At 36.2% G+C, this 5,432-nt stretch overlaps 1 pseudogene; it reads right to left on the bottom strand.

Annotated features, from left to right (window-relative positions):
- Positions 1 to 1,691: 1,691 nt before the first annotated feature.
- On the bottom strand, positions 1,692 to 3,385 carry LOC113365484 (annotated as a pseudogene).
- Between the last annotated feature and the right edge of the window lie 2,047 nt (positions 3,386 to 5,432).

Genomic DNA, 5,432 nt, shown 5'->3' with positions numbered 1-5,432 from the left:
CAAAACTGTTAGTAGTATCAGAAAACATTTTATTAAATTAAATAATGCTCACAAATGTACTCGTCTTAACGCCTAATAAAGAAGAAATCCGCATGTACACACATAAACGTACACATTTGGAACCATTCGTATATGTCTCGAGAGTATCACTTTTAAATTTTAATTGAATTAGCAACCAGTTACATACGTCTACATATTACATATACATGATTTAAGGGGCCAATTATCCGATAAAATAGATCGTAACATAGCGTTGTTATAGCAACGCAATGTTGCGCTCCTTCTTCGTATTAATTGGTTGTAAAAACTGTAAAAATTCTATGTATTTGCTATGCAGTCAGGTAAAACCAAACCTAGAAAATAGACAAACCTTGAAAAAATATTATCAGAACTGCATTTTTCTGATGTGCGGCATTTTAACTGTATTTACTACCAATTTATATGAAGAAAGAAGCGTGACAAAGCGTTGCCATAGCAAAGAAATGTTACGGTCAGTTTTCCGTGTGAATTGACCCCTGAATTTTTGCAAAATATGCCAATAAAAAATAAGTTCGTTATATTTAAAATGTTTCAATTAGGAAAATAAGCGATATCTCGAATCATGTACGTACGGTTCAACCTGTTCACTAATATATTATATTTTCCTTTTTATTCATTATAAATATTAATATTTTGTTACAGTAAAGATCTAAAGGTTTATAAATATTTTGGGTATTATATATCTAAATATTCAATTAATATATTTTATAATTTATTTTCTACAATTTATGTTATAATTTAATATTAAAATACGTATACTTTACATTTTTGTGTGTGATCCTTAACTTGAAAATAATCATTCGGGCGGTTTTATTTTACGTATTTCGTTTAATTTTCCATTTTTTTATTTTCATTTTGAAACCTGAACAGTTAGGTATTCGTATGGAAAAAGCCAATAATTACTATATAATATAATGTGTACTTTTTACGTATATTGGTATGATACAACTATTACAAAAATACATTTATCAAATCTGAATTTATGTTCCACATGTCCACATACGGTTTTGTAAAACAACTTAAGTTATAACTACTTATATAACTTTGGTAACATAGTCGTTGTGGGCATAAGCTTTAGAGCAGCTCTGGTTAGATTCCAATCTCAAACAGCTTGCGAAGAAAAGCATAGTCCGTCAAATGCACCTTTGGTTGACTCCTGATTACGCACTGAACTTCACCATTCACCACCGATGCACCTTCGCGATTGCAACCGCCGCTTTAAGCACAGTTATTAAAAACAGCACAACGCGAATTAAAAATTTCATAACGAGAAAATCAATTTAAACGTCGTATACATTGCACTCTCATCACTGGCCTGTTAGTTACGCAGCTAAATTTCTTCACATCTAGTCCATTTGTTCAGTCAATCGATTAAATATTATTTATCTATATTATATATTATCGCTAAATTCTATTTCACACGCCGATTAACCGGCACACAGTTCTAAGATTTTTTAAATAAATAAACTATACATATGAGTTCCACTCGAATCGTCACCGGGAGATACATTATTATATTACAAAGTTATATTCATTGTGAAACAAAAATCTAATTCGTGTGCAAGCATGTCTTGGAATTAAGATTGTAGAAATATTAAATTATATAGGTAAATATTTTGAAATTAGGTATTTAAGAGGTCATTGTGGTTTTATATTTTTGCTAAAAATGTTATTCCGCGTATTGATCTGTCGTAATAAGTTTTGTTTTGTAACACGTTGACACGCAGAATACTGTTTATTGTGGAGATGAGGGTGGCGTAATATCGTCGCCTCCGTCACCTGATCCTGGCTCGCCCTTGGTCTTGTTTTCCTTCTTCCATTTCATCCTTCTGTTTTGGAACCAAATCTTAATCTGCCTTTCGGTGAGACACAGGGCGTGCGCGATTTCGATGCGTCGCCGTCGCGTCAGGTATTTATTGAAGTGGAACTCTTTCTCCAATTCCAGCGTCTGGTAACGCGTGTACGTTTGGCGCCCTCGTTTTCTTTCTGAAATGGAACAAATTCGTGCAAATTATAAAATAACACGCCTAAATAAATACTGGGTACGCCCGTAAGTTTACATAATACAATCGTATGAAATGTTGAGAATCGGCTAAGAAAATAAGATCCACGAGAAATGCGCTAGCGAAGCCAAGACCGTTGACGGCTCTTTCATCTATATTGATGTATCCGTTGTATTTACATTTCGATTCGATTCTACCCATGCTTAAAAATATGCGTCCGCGCCGTTGAAATAAATCAAGCCATGTTACGGTCAGATAGAAATAATTACTTACCTTCTCGAGCTTAGGAATAGATCAATTATAACGCCATTCTCGATCTTACTAATTAGATTCTAAACATCAAAAATGGTGATTTTCAGGTAGATAAATTATATTCAATCATTTATAAGATTCCCCGGGTTTCATTGGATAGGATTTTACATTCTCTTCAATTCAGGCAAAAATTTCATTTTGAACATTTTACACCGCAAATATTTGTATAATGTACGTAATTAAATATTTTGGGTTGTAATTATCGTAATTATAAGCGCTGTTATTCTAAGAACTTCTTAAATATGGGATATGATATAAAAATCTATATTTAAAAAAAACACTCACCGAATTGACTGCGCATCCAAGGATACAACGGACTAGGGAGGGAGGCTGCAGTATTACTGGGCGGTTGCTGCTGCGCTGCTTGATGCATAGGTTGCTGATGCGTTTGATGCTGTGGACTGAGTCCTTGTACGCCGCCGTACATCATATGTTGCTGAGGCGGCGGCTGGTGCATGGGCGGTTGCTGTTGCATGTGATGTGCTTGCTGTTGCATATGATGCGCTTGATGCGCTTGGTGTTGCTGCTGTTGCATATGATGCGCTTGATGTTGTTGTTCTAGCGGAGGACTACCATGGCTTCCCAGTACACCACCTTGGGCTACTGCAGCCGCTTGCAATTTACAGCTTGCATATACAACAGGCGTTTGATGACCATTTGCATGACCCATTGACCAGGACTATCGGGTCGGTATCCTCACCGCCATCCACCATCTGCTGCTGTTGCGCTCCATAGTACGCCGCACTCCGAATGTCCATGCGATCGTAGGGCGGAAAGCGCGGGTAAGGCATGCCTTGGGCTGGCTGCTGTCCAGCACCAGACGGCGGTCCATAGTGGTGAGCGGGAATACCCTGCCGTAATCCGACAGCCGTGGGATCGCAGTTATTCGGATCGCCACCGGCTATGTCTCCTCCACCAACTTGGGCAGTTGCTCCGTAGTGTTGATGATGCGGCGCGTGCTCCACTAACGGCACGACGCCGCCGCCGTTCCGCAAATCCGGCATGTATGAGTTCGCGAAGTACGAACTCATACTGTCGCAGTTGTTAGTGCCCATGGCCACCACTGTTGTATCCTCCTCGGGCTCCCGCGGAACCCAATTCGATTCTAGGGACAGCGTCCTTGATTGTTGTAACACCGCCCTCCGGAGAAATGCACCAAACGCACAAAAAACACAGCTTTTACTTTACACTAGCAATATCACTTCAACTTATCACTTTTTTGCAATAACTTCTTCGAACTGATTGTATCGGTATACCACTAACCTGCAACAAAAGAAAATAGAGGTTAATTTTCTATCATAAAAGAATCTTCAAAAAGTTAATACTACAATATATATAAAGTGTTAAAAACACTTTCCGTTTGCATAAGACTAAGAATAACAAAAATATTTGAGAATATATTTAAGAACATAGATTTGCCATAAATAGACACTACAATTAATTTACGACCATATATAGCACTAAGGCCTGATTCACTGATTCCCATAGTTAGTAATATAGTAAACATTATTCAATTCAACATCTCTCGAGTTCCTTCAACATAGCATCGTCGGTGTTTACAAAGGTGTCGTTGTATTAATGACGCCCTAAATCAGTAACACATGTCATTATACAATTAGCTGGAATCGCTACAATGTTAATAACAAGACCGGTAATCAAGTTTGCTACATTCATACATGTAATGTACGAACAACTATTGCACATCAATTCAAGACGCATTTCATGAGAACTCCAAAGTGATATATTAAGCTAATAAATAGATGCAATTTTATTTAATAATACTCTATTGCTATAATCATACTCGTTATTGAATACTTGTAATAAAAGATATTTCATAATATGATGATTGAAAGTAAGGAGCGAATTGTCGGATAAAATAATAATGCTGAGGTAATATTTCAAAATACAATTTAATACGACAATTATTATACGTGTTTCGAATGACATAAGGTAAAACATCGATCATTGCAAATCAGAAAAAAATCTTTTTTCTCGGTATAGGGGAAAAGCACTTTCAAAATTCGATAAAAACAATAAACACTGGATAACCGTTCTCTTGGCGTATGCATATCAAGATTACATATGATTATCCTAAAAGTGGTCAATATTTCAGATGTAGGATGTTTATTAAATGATAGTATTCGGTCATATCATCACAATCAACAGGAGGGTTATTTTTGCATTGGTTATAGGGTCCTATAAGCTTGGAATCATACGATTTTTATATGGTTGATAAAATAATCATAATGTCAGCTAATCTTTTAACAATAACAAATGCTAATAGTTAATTAGCAATTGAAAGTTAGCATGTTAGTTGCACAATATTTTGTCATTTGTTATATAGGTACTTATATTTCTAATAACGTTTCAAAATGTTTTCAAGCCCTGCCCCAGATATTCATCGAGAAAGAATCATTCCACTAGGTCTGCAACAGGGAACAAATAATAACAAATGTCCATTACTAACACACAGAAATCGGGAACGCGCGGTATGTGTGATCGACCCACCACCCCATTGTCGAATATCAATATTGCGCTGGCACGTCACTGTAAATTTTACCCTGAAGTGAAACCGCTATTGATTACTAAACATTGATGAATGGTTTCCATCATTCGCGATTACACCGCGTTGCTGCTATCGCTCGGAACGGCGAACATTTGTGTTTATATAATGAACGTTTAGTCAGATTGCACATTTTTCGGGAAGTGCATATAAACCAATATCAGGGCAACATGGATTGATGAATTTGATGATGATGAGGAATGGAGAGTTATTAATTTTTGATGCTGCCATTCATAGCTCCGCTTTTACTATGAAATTTATTATTACAATTTCTGTAATAGTGATACATTTTTATTGCTTTAGCTATGCAAGTGCTATATTTACTTGAAAACATTGTTATACATATTTGCAAGTGGGAACCAATGTCACTACTGCTTGACATCAAGCTGCTCGAGACGGATATAGAGTCTGGGTTCTGATTCAAATCCCATAGCTCTAACCACTCACAAACGGGAAAACCAATTAAATTTAAACTACTAGAAAAACACATTCAGAGTTATAAAATCTTATAAAAA

This window comes from Ctenocephalides felis, unplaced genomic scaffold, assembly GCF_003426905.1.
Source record: "Ctenocephalides felis isolate EL2017-DRISC unplaced genomic scaffold, ASM342690v1 CF-g0.4_SCAFFOLD_01047, whole genome shotgun sequence".
Lineage (NCBI taxonomy): Eukaryota > Metazoa > Arthropoda > Insecta > Siphonaptera > Pulicidae > Ctenocephalides > Ctenocephalides felis.
The sequence above is the reverse complement of the archived record's forward strand: the minus strand, read 5'-3'. Positions and strand labels throughout refer to the sequence as shown.